We start from the raw sequence: 21,388 nt of genomic DNA, 5'->3' as shown, positions 1-21,388 counted from the left end.
TGCTTTTGATTGGACATGAGGAGCTGCTAGTTGACCCGTGAATACTTTTTAGCACGCATGTTAGACTGGTGAAATGTAGCGAAGTAATTAATAAAGTTCGTGTTTGCTTGACGATTGCACGACAATAGGTGTTTGTTGTTCATGATAGTTTCTTTTGAGTCCCGATGATTTTATAACATTGCATGTATGATCTTGAGCGCACCTGTTAAAATTTTTTTAAGGACAATCTTTGTGAAAATAAAATTAACTCCATACGAGTTATGAGCAAGGGATTAAAATCCTAATACCTTGTTCTTAACTAAGTATGCGGATTCCATGAGGTTAAAAATTTGAAATTTTTAATCTAACAATTCTATTCGGGCTTGGAAAATGATTGAAATTCTAATCATTCTTCCATGGCTAAGTTTGCAGGTTAAATGAGATTGTCGCTCCATCCGGGCTATAGACGAGGGGATTGAAATTCGAATCCTATCTTAGTTATAGCTAAATTTGCGGGTAATTATTGTGGCTTAAGAAAACTGGATGCAAAATCCAGAGGTGCGTAATATATCTCAACAAATTCATGTTTTTCTTATGAATTGTTAGGATGAAAGAGCGCTTGATTGTGACACTTGCACTGATTTTCCATAGGTCAATAAGCAGTCGTAGGACAAACACTTTTGAAGTTGCATGAAACTGGAATAGCATGACACACACACACGTTCACGCTAAATTGACAGTGTATTTTGAAAAATCAGAAACAGTTGTGATTTTTAGTTGTTGGTGTTGGAACTTATCTGAGGCTATATTATTCATGATTCATCCTTGATTTTGTTTTTGTTTGCATATTTTTTGTTGCATGTCTTGCTCGAGGGCGAAAAAGGCTTAAGTATGGGGGAATTGATAAATGTTTTTTATATACATATTTTTGTGGTGTTTCATTAAAGTTTTTGCATGAATTCATGTGTTATTGTTGTTTTTTTTAGTCAGTTTAAGTATATTTCATGCATTTGTCTGCATAATGTCTCCTGGTTTATTTTATAGGGAATGTCAAGAAAATCAAAGATTTGGACAGCTTTGTTCTCGCTCGAGCGCATGTTTTGCTCGCTCGAGAGAGGTATGTTGAAGAGAAAAGTCTAGAGTTGTTCTCGCTCGAGCGCGTGATATGTCCGCTCGAGCGAGGTAGAAAATGCGGAAAGCTCCAGAGTTGTGCTCGCTCGAGTGAGACTTTTCTCCACTCGAGCGAGAATGACGTGCAGAATTTTTTATTTTGGAAACTATTGCTCGTGATGGACATTATCTTTTAGAGATTTGTGGGCACTTAAGTATCGTTTTTTCTATCAGATTGAGGGTTACAAGGAGATTGAAGAGGCAAGAGGCAACTAGTTCATCATCTACCATTCTGTTCTTCTTCTTTTCTTTTATTTTTGATTTTTAGTTGATGTTTTGGATTGAAAACTATTATTGTGAATTATGTTATTAGTTCTTTTTTTTCGATCAAGGCCACGTGATTGGGCCGAACAAATTCATGTAGAAAACATGAATGTTTATTTGGGATTTTTCAGATTTTGTTTTATTTTATTGATTGTTATATTTATATTTATCTTTTGAATAGCCTGATCAACTATTTGCTTGCATGTTAATTGGTTCTAAGTCGACAGATTTTGATCATTCTAATAATTAACATGAGATAAAATTGACTAGAAATAGTATTTGATTTCATCGTGCGGTTTTAGGTGCGAACTGAATTCTCACAGTTCTTCATGCGTTTGAATTTGATTAGAATTATGAAAAATTAATCCGTCAATATTTGAATAGGTTTAATTTTTTTAGAAATAAACTTTTAAACAAGTTAGGAGAATTCACCGTAATTTAAGATTAAATCTGAGTCCTGAATCTTGTTACATGATTTGTTCGGTACCTACGTGTGTCCTTGATCGAGCTTTTTCATATTTGAAGTTCATCCAAATTTTCTTCTGCGTTTTATTTAATTTAATTTTATTTTCAAAGTTATTTCTTTGTTTAAAATCTGAAATTTCATCACTTTTATTGGCTAGTCTAGATTAATTAGAAGTAATCATATTTTGGTAGTTACAAAATAACAGTCCCTGTGGGTTCGACATCTGTACCTTTGTCCACTATCGATTACTTGATCTGGTACACTTGCCAATAGATTTTTATCACACCGATTTAGGCGTTCAGAGTTCTACAGCTAGAGGAAAAGTAAGAATCATAGACCAAGGGAGTGTTATTTTTATTTGTCCTGTGTTTATGTCGTCTTTCATTTGTTTGTTTGTTTCTGCATTTTATTCATTTTTTCTAAAGCATTGAGGGCAATGCTTTGGATAAGTATGAGGGGTTAGACTAGTTTATTTCAGTGTTTGTCATGTTTGTGTTGAATTCGTAATGTTTTGGTTTGTTTGCATATAGTTCGTGTCGTGTCGTGTCGTGTCGTGTTTGATTGCGTTCTGTTCGTTTTAGTAATTGTCTGCATGTGTGTTGAGTAGGATGATGAATGAGAGCTGATGATGATATGAAGTTATGAATTTTGTGAAAATTTTTGCTCTTGACTTGACATGAGAAACTGTATATTGAACCGTTAATATATTTTTAAGCACTCATAATAGACATGGAATTGTAGCGAAATATTTGATGAAGTTTCTATCTGTTTGACAATTGCACGGAAATAGGTAATTGTTGATCTTGATTCTGTCCTTTGAGTTTCAATGATTTTCTGACATTGCACTTATGATCTTGGGCGCACCAAAATTTTTGAAGAAATTTTTTTGAACAATGTGTGTAACGCCCTGAATATATCTTAATTGAGTTTATTAGTGGTATTTGGAGATTATAGATTTTGAGGGTCGAATTGATATTTGATCAGAGTTTGTTTTGCAATTTTTGAAAATTCAGGGACTAAAGTGAAAATGGGGATTTTATATATTATCTTCAACTTTCTTTGTTGAATAAGTCTTTCTCCTTTCCTTATTCCTTCTCCAAAACCGATTCCCCTCCATGGAAGCATCTTCACGCCTCTTTCAAGCTTTTGAGTCCCGGTTTCCGCTCAATCCGTCCGATAGAAATCAAATCTGAAGGCATATTCGCGATCACAACATCGAAGGCTTCGTTCTATCGCAAGTTTTTCTTCGATCAGTTGTTCTTCATTTTTTGTATGTCATTGGAATCACATGAATTTCGGATATGTCGTGTATGAGCTAGCTTATATCGTTTACTCTTAGTCAGATCAGAAATAGAACGTCGTTCGGATTTATTATGAATTTTTGAAGCATAAATTGAAATTTTGGGTTTTGAGATTTGATCGTTTTGAGTTGATTTGGTTGAGATTGTAGTTGTTATGATTTGTATTGGTTGATATGTTGGGTTTGTTAGTTTTCGTTGATCGAAATATAGCCGTTATGTCGTCGGTTCGAGTTTTGGATTTCGTTTGGATTGTTTGTTTGAGCCGTGTCTTCGATTGAGTTGTTTATTTACTTCGATCCTATATAACTTCTTTTCAGATTGGTTTGAAGTCCGTTGAGCTCGAAGTTGCAGAATTCGAATTGTTTTAGAGATCGTTGCCGGTATAGTATTGATTTCCTCTTTTGACGACTGATTTGGTTTGAACGAGTTTTGATATGAGGTTATCGTGTGTTTATTCAGATTGGAGCATTTCAAAGCAAAGAGAAAGTTATAAGACGACATCGACTTGAATGGGACGATTACTTGAATCCGAGTTGATTCGAGTTTCCCAGTGAAATAATATACTTGCATGTTATTTGAATTACTTGAACTTACTTGAATATGCGATTACTTTTCATATGCATTCATATTGAGCCAAATGATTCGTCTTTATTTTGAATTAGACGTTTTGGGGATTATAATTGAGTGGCATTGGTTGTCGATTTTTACTCAAATGGCTTGATCAACTCTCTATAGTTGCTCCTGAGTCTAGGATTGAAATATACATCGTCCACCTCGAATGGGAGAGTCGGTGCGATCGTTGTAGTATTTTGTCATCGGGATCCCAACCATTGAATCAAAGAACCAAATAACCTTTTGATTATCCGATTTGATAATCTCGAATTTAAAAAGGCATGCATATTATTTATAGTTCTTCTTGAATTATATGATCTTTATATATATATATATCATGATTTGATATATGTTTGATATTTCATGTTCTGTCTCTTTTACTGGGAATATTATTCTCATCGGATTATCCGGCTGTTGTCTTGTCTTTGTATGTGTGCTTCGCGACAGGTGGGGCAGGACTGAGTCAGAGATCGCATGGCTAGATGAGATGTGATGATATAGTGAGGACTTGGTGTTTTAGAAATCGAATTTGTAATTCGAACTCGTTATATATTTTGTATTGGAAACCTAGAACCGAAGCATGTTATATCAGTTTGAATAAATGTACAACTCTAAAACTATCATGTATTGTATTTGTGGAATTGAGGTTGTGATGTATGTTTTAGAAATTTTTTTGAGGTTGTTATAGCTTGGAAATTTGATCTGTCCAGCTTTTTATTTTTGTTGGTTTAGCAGGGCACGAACCCCATGCAAGGGTCCGGGTGTACTCTGCCTCCGATCTATGTTTTGTGTTTGATATGCACGGACCCCGTGCTACCTTCGGGTAAGGGTCTGTGTGTTCCAATTTTGAATTTCTGCGTGCATGATACGCACAGACCCATGCACGGAGGGTGCACAAGGTCCGTGTATTTTTGTGGCCTTGTTACTTGTGGCTACAAGTTAATGCACGGATCCGGGCACGGATGGTGCACGGGGTCCGTGCATGCTTTTTAAATTTTTTTTTCTTGACTTGTTCTCGCCCAAACATTTATTTATTGATTGAACGATTATGTTCGATTAGATGATTAGAATCAAGGTCCTCATATTAAGTGAAATCAAAGCAATAACCCTACTGGAAAAACGCCCCGAAATTCCAGCTCCGGGTTGGAATTTGAGCGTCTCCGTCTCTTAGACCGAGATGCGAGCTGTAGGTATCGAGACGAACTTCGCGTGAGCAGACTAAAGCTTCAATAACTCTCAGCCGATCGAAAGTTATGTCCATTTGAAAGTGCAGCGCCTGTTCCTCCGATCCGCAATTCGAGAGACAAAACATTAAAGAATTCATTGATTGTTGGGTGCGATCATACCAGTACTAATGCACCGGATCTCATCAGAACTCCGAAGTTAAACTTGCTTGGGTGAGAGCAGTACTAAGATGGGTGACCCCCTGGAAAGTTCTCGTGTTGCACCCCTTTTTCATTAATTTCTTTTTTTTCTTACTCGTACTTCTTGTTCTTCCGATTTCCCGCTGTCTTATTCCCGACTCTTTCAGTTCAATCTGCGGATAGAAAAGATGCAATAAACTGGATGACACGGCGTGAACGTGCGATATGGGTGACGCGGGCCGCTTTGGTAGGTACCAACGTGCCCTATGGAAAAAACGCCCCGAAAGTCCATCTCCGGGTTGGAATTTGAGCGTCTTCGTCTCTTAGACCGAGATGAACGTTGTAGGTATCGAGACGAGCTTCGCGTGAGCAGGTTGAAGCTCCCGTAACTCTCAGCCAATAAAAAGTTATGTCCGTTTGAAAGTGTAGCGCCTGTTTCTCCAATTCGATAGACAAAACAATAAATAATTCATTCACTGTTGGGTGCGATTATGCTAGCACTAATGCACCGGATCCCATCAAAACTCCGAAGTTAAGCGTGCTTGGGCGAGAACTGTACTAGGATGGTTGACCCCCTGGGAAGTCCTCGTGTTGCACCCTTTTTTCATTTATTTCTTTTTTTTCTTACTCGTACTTCTTGTTCTTTCGATTCCTCGCTGTCATATTCCCGACTCTTTTAGTCCAATCCGCAGTTAAAAAAGATGCAATAGACTAAATGATACGACGTGAACGTGCGATCTGGGTGACGTGTGCCGCTTTGGTGGGTTCCAAAGTGCCCTACGGTAAAAACGCCCCGAAATTCCATCTCCGAATTGGAATTTGAGCGTCTCCATCTCTTTGACCAAGTTGCGCGCTGTAGATATTGTGACGAGCTTCATGTGAGCAGGGTGAATCTTCCATAACTCTCAGTCGGCCGAAAGTTATGTCCATTTGAAAGTTCAGCGCCTGTTCCTCCGATCCGCAATTCGAGAGACAAAACAATAAAGAATTCATTCACTATTGGGTCCGATCATACCAGCACTAATGCATCGGATCCTATCAGAATTCCAAAGTTAAGCGTGCTTGGGCGAGATCACTACTATGATGGGTGACCCCCTGGAAGTCCTTGTGTTGCACCCCTTTTTCATTAATTTCTTTTTTTCTTACTCGTACTTCTTGTTCTATCGATTCCTCGAGCTGTCCTATTCCCGACTCTTTCAGTCCAATCCGCAGTTATAAAAGATGCAATAGACTGAATGACACAATGTGAACGTGCGATCTGGGTGACGCTGGCCGCTTTGGTGGGTTCCAAAGTTCCCTACGGTAAAAACGCCCCGAAATTCCATCTTCGGATTGGAATTTGAGCGTCTCCGTCTCTTTGACCGAGATGTGCGCTATAGGTATCGAGACGAGCTTCACGAGAGCAAGATGAAGCTCCAGTAAATCTCAGCCAACCGAAAGTTATGTCCGTTTGAAAGTGCAACGCCTGTTCCCCCGATGCGCAATTCGAGAGACAAAACAATAAAGAATTCATTCATTGTTTGGTGTTATCATACCAACAATAATGAGCAGGATCCCATCAAAACACCGAAGTTAAGCGTGCTTGGGCGAGAGCAGTACTAGGATGGGTGACCCCCTGGGAAGTCCTCCTGTTGCACCCTTTTTTAATTAATTTCTTTTTTTCTTACTCGAACTTCTTGTTCTTTCGATTTCTCGCTGTCCTATTTCCGAATCTTTCAGTCCAATCCGCGGATAGAAAAGATGCAATAGACTAAATGACACAACGTGATCGTCCGATCTGGGTGACGTGGGCAGCATCAGTGGGTCCCAACGTGCCCTGCGGGACAAACGCCCCGAAAGTCCATCTCCGGGTTGGAATTTGATAGTCTCCAACTCTTAGACCGAGATACACGCTGCAGGTATCGAGACGAGCTTCGCGTGAGCAGGCTGAAGTTCCCATAACTCTCAGCCGACCGAAAGTTATGTCCGTTTGAAACTGCAGCGCCTGTTCCTTTGATTCGCAATTCGAGAGACAAAACAATAAAGAATTCATTCACTGTTGGGTGCGATCATACCAACACTAATGCACCGGATCCCATCAGAACTCCGAAGTTAAGCGTGCTTGGGCGAGAGCAGTACTAGGATGGTTGACCCCCTGGGAAGTCCTCGTGTTGCACCCCTTTTTCATTAATTTCTTTTTTTTTCTTACTCGTACTTCTTGTTCTTTCGATTTCTCGCTGTCCTATTCCCAACTCTTTCAGTCCAATCCGCAGTTAAAAAAGATGTAATAGAATTTATGACACGACGTGAACATGTGATCTGGGTGACGCAGGCCGCTTCAGTTGGTCCCAACGTGCCCTACGGTAAAAACGCCCCGAAATTCCATCTTCGGGTTGGAATTTGAGCGTCTTCATCTCTTTGACCGAGATGCCCACTGTAGGTATCAAGACAAGCTTCGCGTGAGCAGGCTAAAGCTCCCGTAACTCTCAGCCAGCCGAAAGTATGCCCGTTTGAAAGTGCAGCGCCTGTTCCTCCGATCCGCAATTCGAGAGACAAAACAATAAATAATTCATTCACTGTTGGGTGCGATCATACCAGCACTAATGCACCGGATCCCATCAAAACTCCAAAGTTAAGCGTGCTTGGGTGAGAACAGTACTAGGATGGTTGAACCCTTAGGAAGTCATCGTGTTGCAACCATTTTTCATTATTTTCTTTTTTTTTTCTTACTCGTACTTCTTGTTCTTTCGATTCCTCGTTGTCCTATTCATGACTCTTTCAGTCCAATCCACAGTTAGAAAAGATGCAATAGACTGAATGACACGACGTGAACGTGCGATCTGGGTGACGCATGCCACTTTGGTGCGTCCCAACGTGCCCTATGGGAAAAACGCCCCGAAATTCCATCTTCGGGTTGTAATTTGAGCGTCTCCGTCTCTTTGACCGAGATGCGCATTGTAGGTATCGAGACGATCTTCTAGTGAGCAGGCTGAAGCTCCCGTAACTCTCAGCCGGCCGAAAGTTATTTCCATTTCAAAGTGCAGCGCCTGTTCCTCCGATCCGTAATTCGAGAGACAAAACAATAAATAATTCATTCACTATTGGATGCGATCATACCATCACTAATGCACCGGATCCTATCAAAACTCCTAAATTAAGCGTGCTTGGGCGAGAGCAGTACTAAGATGGGTGACCCCCTGGGAAGTCCTCGTGATGCACCCTTTTTTCATTAATTTCTTTTTTTTCTTACTCGTACTTCTTGTTCTTTCAATTCCTCGCTGTCCTATTCCCGACTCTTTCAGACCAATCCGCAGTTAGAAAAGATGCAATAGACTGAATGACACAACGTGAACGTGCGATCTGGGTGACGCTGGCCGATTTGGTGGGTCCCAAAATGCCCTAAGGTAAAAACGCCCCAAAATTCCATCTCCGGATTGGAATTTGAGCGTCTCCGTCTCTTTGACCTAGATGCGCGCTGCAGGTGTCGAGACGAGCTTCTCGTGAGCATGCTGAAGCTCCCGTAACTCTCAGCCGGCCGAAAGTTATGTCTGTTTGAAAGTGCAGCGCCTGTTCCTTCGATCCGCAATTCGAGAGACAAAACAATAAAGAATTCATTCACTGTTGGGTGCGATCATACCAGCACTAATGCACCGGATCCCATCAGAATTACGAAGTTAAGCATGCTTGGGCGAGAGCAGTACTAGGATGGTTGACCCCCTGAGAAGTCCTCGTGTTGCACCCCTTTTCCATTAATTTTTTTTTCTTACTCGTACTTCTTGTTCTTTCTATTCCTCGCTGTCCTATTCCCGACTCTTTTAGTCCAATCCGCAGTTAGAAATGATGTAATAGAGTTTAAGAAACGACGTGAATGTGCGATATGGGTGACGCGGGCCGCTTCAGTTGGTCTCAACGTGCCCTAAGGTAAAATGCCCCAAAATTCCATCTTCGGGTTGGAATTTGAGCGTCTTCATCTCTTTGACCGAGATGCGCGCTGTAGGTATCGAGACAAGTTTCGCGTGAGCAGGCTGAAGGTCCCGTAACTCTTAGCCGACCGAAAGTTATGTCCGTTTGAAAGTGCAGTGCCTGTTTCTCCGATCGGCAATTTGAGAGACAAAACAATAAAGAATTCATTCACTGTTGGGTGCGATCATACCAGAACTAATGCACAGGATCCCATCAAAACTCCGAAGTTAAGCGTGCTTGGGCGAGAACAGTACGAGGAAGGTTGACCCCCAGAGAAGTCCTCGTGTTGCACCCCTTTTTCATTCATTTCTTTTTTTTCTTACTCGTACATCTTGTTCTTTCGATTACTTGTTTTCCTATTCCCGACTCTTTCAGTCCAATCCGCAGTTAAAAAAGATGCAATAAACTGAATGACACGACATGAACGTGCAATCTGGGTGATGCGTGCCGCTTTGGTGCGTTCCAACGTGACCTATGGGAAAAACGCCCCGAAATTCCATCTCCGGGTTTGAATTTGAGCGTCTCCGTCTCTTTGACCGAGATGCGCGATGTAGGCATTCAGACGAGCTTCGCGTGAGCAGGATGAAGCTCTCGTAACTCTCAGCAGGCAGAAATTTATTTCCATTTGAAAGTGCAGCGCCTGTTCCTCCGATCTACAATTCGAGAGACAAAACAATAATGAATTCATTCACTGTTGGGTGCGATCATACCAGCACTAATGCACCGGATCCCATCAGAACTCTGAAGTTAAGCGTGCTTGGGCGAGAGCAGTACTAGGATGGTTGACCCCCTGGGAAGTCCTCGTGTTGCACCCCTTTTTCATTAATTTCTTTTTTTTTTACTTACTCGTAATTCTTGTTCTTTCGATTCCTTGTTGTCTTATTCCCGACTCTTTCATTCCAATCTGCAGTTATAAAAGATGTAATAGATTGAATGACACAACGTGAACAAGCGATCTGGGTGACGTGGGCCGCTTCAGTTGGACCCAACATTCCCTATGGTAAAAACACCCCGAAATCCATCTCCGGGTTGGAATTTGAGTGTCTTCGTCTCTTTGACCGAGATGTGCATTTTAGGTATCGAGACGAGCTTCGCGTGAGCAGGCTGAAGCTCCCGTAACTCTCAACCCGCCGAAATTTATGTCCGTTTGAAAGTGGAGCGCCTGTTCCTCCGATCCGCAATTCGAGAGACAAAACAATAAATAATTCATTCACTGTTGGGTCGATCATACCAGAACTAATGCGCTGGATCCCATCAAAAATTCAAAGTTAAGCATGCATGGGCGAGAGCAGTACTAGGATGGTTTACCCCCCCTGGGAAGTCCTTGTGTTGCACCCCTTTTTCATTAATTTCTTTTTTTTTCTTACTCATACTTCTTGTTCTTTCGATTCCTCGTTGTCCTATTCCCGACTATTTCAGTCCAATCCACAGTTAGAAAAGATGCAATAGTTTGAATGACACAACGTGAACGTGCGATCTGGGTGACTCGTGCCGCTTCGGTGGGTCCCAATGTGCCCTACAGGAAAAACGCCCCGAAATTCCATCTTCGGGTTGGAATTTGAGCGTCTCCGTCTCTTTGAGGGAGATGCGCGCTGTAGGTATCAAGATGAGCTTTGCGTGAGCAGGCTGAAGCTCCCGTAACTCTCAGCCGGCCAAAAGTTATGTCCGTTTGAAAGTGCAGCGCCTGTTCCTCCGATCCGCAATTCGAGAGACAAAAATTAGCACAATATGATTCTATACTTGATCCGATAAACAACAATGTAAAGTGTGCTTGATCAGTTTAATTCAATAGATTTTGATAGCTTTTGTTGACTTTGTGCACTACTGAAAGATTTGATGATTCAAAGATTCGAGAGAGTGAGAGAGGGAGGGATAGAGCTTTAAAAACTAATCTCTTCTCCAAGTTATAAGAATTGGTTGTAACGGTAACATTATTCAACATCACGTGTGTCCAAATAAAATATTCGTTACTTTGTCTTTTAGCTTACTGACATCCATACTAAAGTAGTGTGCCTATGCAGTAGCCGTTTGTATGGGAAACTCTATCCAAAGTCTAGTCATAACTGATTGTCCTTCTCGAGTGATTGTACTATAAGTCTGGGACTCCTCAACTGATTACCATTTCAAATGATCTCAATTTAGTTGACTGTCTCAGTTTGGTTTAACTGAGAACTTCAGTTGGGCTATATGGATCAGTTGACTTGTATTGTTCAGTTTTCATGTCCGGTTGAGTAACTCTATTCAGTTGAGTGACGTTGTCTAGTTGAGTTACTTGACACAGTCTTTTATTTTTCCTAGAGTATTTTGTGTAACATCAAAACTTAATAATTGATTTCCCAACACAACTCCACATTGTAGTTCTTAATGATGATATGTATCAGGTGGTGATTGATGGTCCAATTATCATGATAAGCCAAGAATTCAATAGACCTTGTCAAGAACATCTTGTACAGCAGTTTGTACAACTACACATTCAGGAAGATCAATACATGTCCAACTGCCAAGACATTTGGCAGAAGTTGATCTATCTAGGCGAGTAAAGTGAGCCAATTGAACAGAGCAGGAGCCAAATTACTGAATCAAGTGATGAACCTTGCTACTCGGACAAGCAAAACTGATGAAGAACCAATCTTGTGCTTAATGGATGATGCTACAGATGATGATCAATTGAAATAAATCGAAGAAGATGAGGTAATCTCTAATTTCAGTAATGACATCTTTACATGTGATGATCTCATCACATCGCTAGATAATAATATTAAAGAGTATGATCGAATATATCATGAGTTTGAGGAATTCAAGGTAGAAAGAAAGAGCCTACAAGATAAGTCAAACTAGTTGGATATTGACAAATCCAATAGGTGTGAAAGTCTGAAAGCTCAAGTAAATTTTCTCGTGACTGAGAACACAAACATGATACATGAATTCCAAGTAATAATCATAGAAAATCAAAGGTTGACGAATCTAGTCAACACTTGGAATCAGCCGTCCATCTCACTAGATCAACTGCATGGATTGCAAAATCAAGATGTTGACATGTTTGACTTAGGCTTTAACATGAATGAAGGCAGTAAATCTCAGATAAGTACTCAGTCATTCCTGGACAAGAACTGCTTGAGAATTGTGAAATTTTTCAGGTCCAGCATGATATATGAACATTTATAACCTGAAATTCCTTTGAGTCGACCAATATATCCATTGAACACTCTTTCCAGCAAAAGGTTGGGATATGTAAAAACAGAGAGTTCTAAGTCAAGTTGGATAAAAATAGACCAATTTGATCTAGACATGATCAAGCAAGACAAGGCTCTATGAAGGTACAACATAAACCAAATTTTAAAAACAAATGAGTTCCAAATAGATATTGGAGGTCTAACACAAAAAAATCAGTCTAAACAGACACCTCATTTGCAGACACATCACAAAGCACAAACCTTGTTGAAAACATACAATGGTCAACCAGTTAAGTTGATCAAAGTTTGGGTTCCTAAGGTACTAATAAAACTTGGACCCACGTAGTTATGGGTACCATAGTATATTTTATTTTGTGCTTGCAGGTGGCGGAAACTGAAGAAATCAGAAGATGCTCGAGGGCGAGCAAGGATTAAGTGTGTGGGAATTTGATAGTCGTGTTTGTGTTGCATATTTTAATATTATTATGTTGTTGTTTTGCAGGCATTTATATGTTTTAATTAAGTATTTTGTTCATATTTCATGAATTCTGTCTTCATAACATGATCCCGGTTTTATTGTGTAGGATGTAACATTTTGGCTGGAAAATTGAGTCAGAAGTTTGGCCGCTCGATCTGCATATGTTCACCGATTGAGCGGGCGTCATGGAACAAGAAAGATTTCGAGATAGAGTTTTACCCGCTCGATCTGCCATATTCAACCGATCGAGCGGCCAGAAGAAGAAAATCAGGAGTAGAAACAGAGTTTTTCTCGCTCGATCTGTCAAGTTCAACCGATCGAGCGAGCTGAGCAGTTCGAAAAATAATATTTAATTTAGGAAATTTTATTTTTAAGGACTCTAGTCTTGAAACGACCCTAACCTCTACTTTAAAATAATAATTAAATAAAATGCGAAGTTTCAAAAAAAAAATTGGCATGACCTATCTATTTAAGTCATAACCCACTTGACGCAGACAACAATTTAAAAAAATAATAAAACCGACGATACTAAATAAACTAGATTGAGAAAAGAAAGAACGAGAACCCAAGAAAGATCTACGACATTCAAACATCCATAAATCGTAATAATATGATATTTACATGCCCAAAAATAAATATATGAGTCTTTTCATTACATTGGTCCAACTAATAAGCTAAGAGTCTTTAAAGAATTAAAACTTGAACTACTATTGCGGAAGACTGACATAGGTCGGAGGGATGTGTCGTGCCTACATCGCAGTTCGCTCGATAGTCCTGCCCCTCAGTCTCTATGAAAAACTTCTCACCTGAAAACAATAAGTGTAGTGAGTCTAAAAGACTCAGCAAGAATATGGGGGGGATAACGAGTACTACGTAAATACAAGCACACGCAGATTAAAAATAGCTTGATAATAAAATATCTTGTGCCCTTAATTTGAATAAAATGTATTTCTAAAATAAGAGAACATAAATATAACATATGCATGGCTAAGTCATGTATAATCAATGAAACTGCATAAACTGTATCTGAATCTGTAACTGTAACTGCGAACTTAGATCCTTGATTGTGACTCTGTGATTTCGATCATGATCATGGCTATAGTGCCCAATGCCACAAGGAGGTCGAGATGGAACTCAACCCAATCTTGCCCTATTGGTAAGGGAAACCAGAATAGCTCCAGTCCCACACAAACACATGCTAAGGTGAGGAAACCCATAATGATTTGGTAAGGGAGGCCAAAACGTCTTTCAGCCCCACACGAACACATGAATATGTAGTCACAACCATCTCACTTCGTTCAAAATATACTACTTTCCTTTATTGAATATGAGACTTATCATGCATATGTAAATATGACGTACATGTAAATGTTAATCAAAAATCATGCATATGACTCACACATGGATGATCGGGATGGTGATTTAGGAACTAAATCAAAGGATGGGAAAAACTAAATCATAATGTAGCGCTTAAGGCAAATTGGAGCGGTTTGCCCGTAAAATATGTAACTTGCTCGATTCTTAATCAAAAAGGATTCCTCTTGAAACCATGACTCCATGACACTTAGAACCAAATAGAGAAATCATCCTCGGAATTTATTTCCTAAGCAATCATTTTATAAAAATTCCATTTCCGGGCAGCAAGCTTAAAAGCCTAGAATTCTGCACCTTCACCTTCAAAAATCTAGAACTCGACCAAGACTTAACCGAATTGATTCCCTCTTGCACCATAATAATCCCAACATCTAAGACAAGTTCCAAACCTGAGCCCTTGACCAAAATTCCACTTTTAACCCTGCCTTAGTTATACATTTCCAGACAGCCGCAAAGCTAAGAAAAAATCTGCACAAGTACTAGCTCATTACCTTTCCCAAAACTTTAACCAAAACTTAACTAAATAAATTCTCACTTGAACCGACATATTCCTAACATCTTGGCCTAATTCCAGACCCGTGCCCTTGACCAAAACCCGAGTTTAATCCCTGTTTTAAAACAGCTTCCGGACAGCCCACTCAACTTCAAAATTCTGATCTAATTACAATTTCAAACTCAACCCAAAATTTGCTATATTTCCTCCAATCCTCCAAGACTCTAATCCTAGGACCAAGACCAATGTTCAACCCCATTACCAGCCCTTGCAACTCACCTCAACCCACCTCAACTTAACTCAATAATGGCAGCCTTTATCATTGCTCAAAACTGACCCCAAGCCTTCTCAAATTCGAATGGTTCTCACTCCCATCTAACAACTAACTTCAATCCATTCTAAATACTACCATGTGAGCTACATTCTCACTCATGGTAGTTCCCAACTCACCATTCGAATCAACACAACAAAACACCAAGTATTCGAACCATGTCAGGAATGAAAAATCTGGAATATATTCGAACAACGGGCCAAGGAAGTATTCTGAACAAAATTCAAACCAACATGATATGAAATAAACAGGAGAATTTTGATCCCACATGCTACGGAAAATAAACTGAGGATTTCGAACCAACCATGGTAGAAAGTAAACTGGAAAATGTCGAACAAGCATAGCATCATTGCAATCACCATTTCGATCCATAAATCATTTTTAATCCTCAACTTGATCGAAATCTGATAAATTCTCAAGCACACACAATGGAACAAAAAAAAAGAAAAACATCACGGCTCATTCCTCAAGAAAAAAAAACAGGGCACTAAAATATCTAAGTATTTCGAAAATTTCATAATATGCAACACACAATATATACTAATCTACAAGGGGAAAAGAAGAAGCATATTCTTGCCTAAGCTACCAAAAACGAAAAGAAACAAGCACTTGAAACTGCCGATCAAAGCTGAGATAATGCTGCTCGAATGGGCTGAAATCGAGCTGGAAATGAGCTCAATAGCCTCGACCAGCTCGGCTATCTGATGCCTCGCCAGAGAAGAGGGAAAGAAATAAAAGAACAGGCGGCATGAGCTTAAGAAGGGAGAAGCCGATGCACTTCAATGGAGAGCAGGACACAAATCGGCATTTTGTGTATGTTTGAGTGTGTGTGTGCGTGTGTTTTGGGTTTGGGGAGTGGGTTATCAGATGGCAGAGATTTACGTCAGAAAAGTGGTAAGATTACATGGTGTTCCTAAATCTATCGTTTCAGATAGAGACCCTAGATTTACATCACACTTTTGGCACAGCTTGCAACAAGTTTTTGGTACTAAATCGCATCTGAGTACAACATATCATCCTCAAACATACGGACAGTCAGAGCAGACTATCCAGACACTTGAGGATATGCTTCGAGTTGTAGTGCTATATTTTGGCACAAGTTGGCCAGATTCATTACCACTTGCAGAATTTTCATATAATAACAGTTATCATATTAGTATTGAGATGGCTCCATTCGAAGCACTATACGGAAGGAAATGTAGATCACCGTTGTACTGGGATGATATTTCAGAAGTACCTGATGTTGGGACTGATATGATTCATGTAATGATCTAAAGGGTGAAGCTTATTCAGAAAAGCATGAAAACAGCTTAGGATAGGCAAGAAAAATATGCGAATATCAGACGTCGACCTCTATCTTTTGATCAGGGAGACAGAGTATTCTTGAAAATTTTTTCGTTCAGAGGTACAGTCAGATTTGGAAAAAATAGGAAAGTTATCTCCATGTTTTATCGGTTCATATGAGATTATCAAGAAGATAGGCAATCTGGCTTATCGACTCGCTCTTCCTCTATCTTTGTCTGGTATTCATGATGTATTCCATGTCTCTATGCTTTGGTAGTATCAGCCTGATTCTTCCCATATTCTTCAACTTTATGAATCTTAACTTGACAAGACTCTTAGTTACTTTGAGCAGCCTATTCAGAATTTTGATCGTAAAGAAAAGCAGCTCAGAAACAAGATGATTCAGTTGGTTAAAGTTCAGTGGAGTCGACATGGAACTGAAGAAGCGACTTGGGAGACTGAGTAAGTTAAGAGACAGAGATTTCCAAGAGTTGTTTCATTGATGTGAGCACATATTCTGTTTTCTGTTATTTTCTTATCTTATATGTATACAGACTGCTTATACAGATTTCATGTGATTTCGAGGACGAACTCATGTCTTAGAGGGAGAGAAATGTAAGGCCCGAGATTATTTAATTTTAATCCAAAAATATTTAATTTGGGAATATTTAGATTTTAGAATTAAATTATAATATTCTTAAATTATTTAGGATTGAAATTGAATTAAATTTATTTTTCTTGGACTGATTTGCAATTAAGCCAAAGTTCAGGGACTAAAGTGCAATTTGGCTAATATATATCTACACTTTCATCTATTTCCTAGCACAACACACGTGAAGATAAGCCCAAAATCATAAAAACCTTCCAACTCCATTTGTAATCTTTAAAGCTCCGATATCTCGTGATTCGGCCGTCAGATTTTAGAATCAAATATATATCTTCGATCACCACACCGAGAGCTTTGTTTTGGTATATATTTTCTTAATTTATATCATAGTTGAAGTTTGAAGATATGATGGAATTTTATTATTATTGATTATATGTGTATATGAGCTAGCACCGATTATATATTCGAAAACGGATCGAAAAGATTGTCGTTCCAATTTCTTATGAATTTATAAAGCAAATTCGAAACCCTTATATTTCTGAATTTATTGTTTGGCCGTGTATATGCTGAGGTTCATGTGTATATATATTGTTGTGAATTGGTATTTTGGTAGCAATATCGTTTTGGTTATCGATTTTGTGCCGTTACGCCATCGGATTCGAAAATGATCAAGATTGAGTTAGGTTGATTGAACAAAGACTGGTTGAGTTGCAAACTGATATATGTAGATTGTATACACTTCATTTCAGACTTGTATTGAAGTTGGTCGTTCTTGATAATTCAGCATTTCGAACCGAGGAAGATTGGTGAAGGTTTGATGTTAGTTTGATTGATTGACTTACAACAACTTCAAGCAGATTATGATATGTGTTATTGATGTCCTATTTCAGATTTGAAGTACTTTTAGACTCAAGATTGAATGGTATAAATAACAGCTAATCCAGATGGGATAGAACACTCGAGATAGATATGATTCTCGAGTATTCCCTTTTAAATCACATACTTGTTTGCTTATATGCTTTTATGTGATTTTAATTATTGTTAATTCTTGGCTTGATCATTTGATTTGATTGTTCAAGATGTTTTACAGTATTTAATGCATATAGATATGTTGCATTCATCTTGAACTCTACCTTAAAAAGCACAGAGGGCTGAATGGCCTAGAGTGCAGATGATGTTTGGAGGGCTATAGTTGAGTGGCAAGGAATGTAGATTTACTTTCAGAGCTAGATGACTCACTATAGTTGCACCAAAGTCAGGAAAAATAAAATAATTGACGTCACCTCAATTGGGTGAGTTGGTGATTGGTTTGAGATTTTATTTCCTCATAATCCCAAGAATCGAGATTCTATTGATATCAGATTTGTACCCTACCATTGACACATGCATTGCATTCATGTTTATTATATTGCATGTTTTGTTATTTATACTGGGATTATATTCTCATCGGAGTTATCCGGCTATTGGTGTGTTTTGTATGTGTGCATGGAAATAGGTGGGGCAGGAGCTGGTCAGACTCGACATGGGTAGCTCGAGATAAAGTCATAGCATGTGGTGACTCGGGTTTAAGCAAATGTCATGTATTATATGAGTTTGTGAAACAAGTTAGAAAAGAAGATCTTGTATATGTTTAAACTTTTCAATTACTCGTATATGTTTGAGATTTCAAGTATTCTAAAAGATTAGATGAATAATGGGATGCATGTATATTATGTAATAGTTTGATGAGGATTGTATATGTGGGGACCTCGGGTTGCTAATCTCATCTTAGGATAATTAATGATTAATAAAACAATTAATCAAATAATAAAATGAATAATAAAAACCAAGTGCTAAATTTTTTTTTTTTAAATCAGCACCTCGCTCGATCGGACAAACTCACCCGATCGAGCGAGCTTGAAAATCAAACTCTCGGGTCTGCATCAACTTTGGTCACCTGGTTTGCATACTCACATCACTTCTCAAGATTCAATCAACTTAACATAATCAGCTCATCTCAGAGCTAAGTAGTTAACAAAATCTGTATCTTCATCATCATATTGCTACAAGCATCTAGTGTAATCCCAAGGATATCATAAATTCAATGCCTTACCTGGGTATATCTCAATGTTAAGCAAGAGGAATAAGCCGATTCATTTATTCAGGATAAAATGTTGCAAATTGCTAACTTTGGTCTCTGAGTGTTTTATACCTTATTCCAAAGCCTACCACTTATACCTGAATTAATCAATTCAGAAGAATAAAAATTCCATTCAAAGCTGGCGGAGTCTTACCATGCTATAAATTTTTGACATTCTCCATATCGAGGAGTTATCATTCTTTGCTAGAGATTCGAGGTTTTCTGATAAAATCAAGTCAAGCATTGCTAATCAGCAAAATACTAAATCTTACCTCAATCCCAGCTTAATAAATTCTTGAAGCTGATAGAGCAGCTCCCTTGATATAAGATGGTCTCCTTGTAATCTCAATCTCATGACAGCAATAGCCAAAAGCTCTTCCGCTCATACTTCAGGTTTATGGCGATGCATCGTCATTTTCATGAGCTGAACCTGCAGTCAATCTCAGATAAATATCCACAATCTGTATGCCCTAGTCAAGGTATACATCACCTAATCAGGTTCTAAAATTCATAATCATTCATTGTATTGCCTGACATCATCGCATATCTGTTCTTAAGAGTGCATAGCCAACAGAGAAAATCAATAGGAGCTAAGTTCAATTTACCATTTCTCAATTCCACTAGCTCCTATGCTGACTAATCAATACAGTGATCTCCGTAGTTCAAAATCACATTTGCTTTATTCTCATATAGAAAATTTATCAAATTTATCAACACAATATTGTGATCAACCTCATAGTCCTCTCCTCATCAGCTTACCTCTGATCAAGACTCGGTTCTGATGTCTAAAGACAAATACACATGCTTCCACTCGATTCAGAGATTCAGGTAAGCATGTAAGGTCAAAGAATTCAAGTATACCTGCTGCCAATCACTTCAGATATTCAGGTAGCATGTGATGGTTCAATATTAAAACATGCTTTTCAACTAAAACACAGTATCATGTGATAAGTCCATAATTACGAAAGCATGTACCATACTAGCAGTTAAAGCATGTAATTCAACATGTAATTAAATCATCTCATGCTACTATACAAATAAGCAAGGAAGAAAACTCGATCTACCCCACTCACTAATCGTCTATCTTAGTCCAGAATTTTCTCGCTCTGATACCACCTGTTGTGGGGCCTCGGGTTGCTAATCAAATCTTGGGGCAATTAATCACTAAACATGATTAATAAACAAAGGATCAAAGATAAATAGAACAACAAAAAAAAATTTCAAACATGGGTGCGCTCGGTACGTTAAAAACCGCCGATCGAGCGCCCCTGTTTTAACTCAAAAAAGTAGGCTAGAAAATGGGGCTGTGCTCGGTCTGTCAAAAACAGCGGATCGGGCGCTGTCTGGGCAGAAACATGCCCTGTTCTTGTAGCTCAAACTTTGATCCTCAACTCCTTTCAATTCATGGTTTATCAAGTCTAAAACATGCATTGATCTATACAAGAAGTTCTAATCATACTTCCAATCAATTGTTACATCTAACAAGTAACTTACAGTACATCAAAATAGCTACAAAATTCAAGAAGTAACAAGTGTTCTTCGATAATCAAGTCATACACCTTCTAGCATATTTTCCAAGATCTAAACTCTACGTTTCTGCTACAAACCCGAGACACCACGTGCTAAAACTCTCTCTCGAGCTACCAATGTCATCTCCGACTAGCTCCTGCCCCACCTGTTGTCATGCACACATACAAAACAAGACAACAGCCGGATAAACTCCGATGAGAATATAATTCCCAGTATAAAAGACATATACATGCGTTAAAATATAAACATGTCAACTCTAACTGTTTCAACTCAAGGATAGAGTAATATAACGCATATATCAATTCGAAACATATCAATCAAGACTTCAAATAATACTTCAAATCAAAATATTTATATAGCGCGCTATCAAGAATTGATTCATATCAAATCACTGCCATCAAGATTCGTATCCAATCTTGACATGGATATCCATCTATCGTCGTCTCATCAGACTCGAAAATAAGGTCCATCTGACCTTGGCACTAGAATCAATTCAATATCATATCATATCATAAGCAATAAAGATCCACTATCTGAAATGGATCGACAACATCAAATTCTAAATCAAGAATAAAACATAATCAAATATGTGATTTGTTCGGGATAACTCAAGAATCATCATTCTCGAGTATCGAATCCCTGACTCTCGATGTCATCTTATACCTTTCATTTTGAATTCTGAAAATGTTCCACATCTGGACATATCACAAAATTCTGCTCAGGTTCATCATCTAATCTTCAAGGTAGAATAACTTCAACCTTGAGATATTCGATCTCGTTTCCCAAAAGCTAAAGTCTCGAGTCCAAATCGCTTCTTTATAAATCTGAAATACAACATATCAAGCTATTTATATCAGCTAAGAACTCACATAAAAATCTGCTCAATCACATCTCAAACTTC

General features: G+C 38.7%; 6 non-coding genes and 4 pseudogenes across 6 annotated transcripts; all 10 read left to right on the top strand.

The window, feature by feature from the left end:
* The first annotated feature begins 5,124 nt into the window (after positions 1 to 5,124).
* Positions 5,125 to 5,243, top strand: LOC140885636 (5S ribosomal RNA). The gene has a single exon (XR_012151054.1). It is a non-coding gene; the product is annotated as a 5S ribosomal RNA (ribosomal RNA).
* A 394-nt stretch (positions 5,244 to 5,637) lies between these two features.
* LOC140885698 (5S ribosomal RNA) lies at positions 5,638 to 5,756 on the top strand. The gene has a single exon (XR_012151117.1). It is a non-coding gene; the product is annotated as a 5S ribosomal RNA (ribosomal RNA).
* A 401-nt stretch (positions 5,757 to 6,157) lies between these two features.
* Positions 6,158 to 6,275, top strand: LOC140885611 (5S ribosomal RNA; annotated as a pseudogene).
* A 402-nt stretch (positions 6,276 to 6,677) lies between these two features.
* Positions 6,678 to 6,796, top strand: LOC140885626 (5S ribosomal RNA; annotated as a pseudogene).
* Positions 6,797 to 7,196: 400 nt separating this feature from the next.
* On the top strand, positions 7,197 to 7,315 carry LOC140885821 (5S ribosomal RNA). Its single transcript, XR_012151236.1, has one exon. It is a non-coding gene; the product is annotated as a 5S ribosomal RNA (ribosomal RNA).
* Positions 7,316 to 7,716: 401 nt separating this feature from the next.
* LOC140885613 (5S ribosomal RNA) lies at positions 7,717 to 7,835 on the top strand (annotated as a pseudogene).
* Positions 7,836 to 8,238: 403 nt separating this feature from the next.
* LOC140885608 (5S ribosomal RNA) lies at positions 8,239 to 8,357 on the top strand (annotated as a pseudogene).
* A 401-nt stretch (positions 8,358 to 8,758) lies between these two features.
* Positions 8,759 to 8,877, top strand: LOC140885634 (5S ribosomal RNA). The gene has a single exon (XR_012151050.1). It is a non-coding gene; the product is annotated as a 5S ribosomal RNA (ribosomal RNA).
* Positions 8,878 to 9,274: 397 nt separating this feature from the next.
* On the top strand, positions 9,275 to 9,393 carry LOC140885590 (5S ribosomal RNA). The gene has a single exon (XR_012151034.1). It is a non-coding gene; the product is annotated as a 5S ribosomal RNA (ribosomal RNA).
* Positions 9,394 to 9,794: 401 nt separating this feature from the next.
* LOC140885557 (5S ribosomal RNA) lies at positions 9,795 to 9,913 on the top strand. Its single transcript, XR_012151001.1, has one exon. It is a non-coding gene; the product is annotated as a 5S ribosomal RNA (ribosomal RNA).
* The last annotated feature ends 11,475 nt before the right edge of the window (positions 9,914 to 21,388 follow it).

Source organism: Henckelia pumila, chromosome 2 (assembly GCF_033568475.1).
Source record: "Henckelia pumila isolate YLH828 chromosome 2, ASM3356847v2, whole genome shotgun sequence".
NCBI lineage: Eukaryota > Viridiplantae > Streptophyta > Magnoliopsida > Lamiales > Gesneriaceae > Henckelia > Henckelia pumila.
Note: the sequence above shows the minus strand (reverse complement) of the source record. Positions and strands in the feature narration are given on the sequence as shown.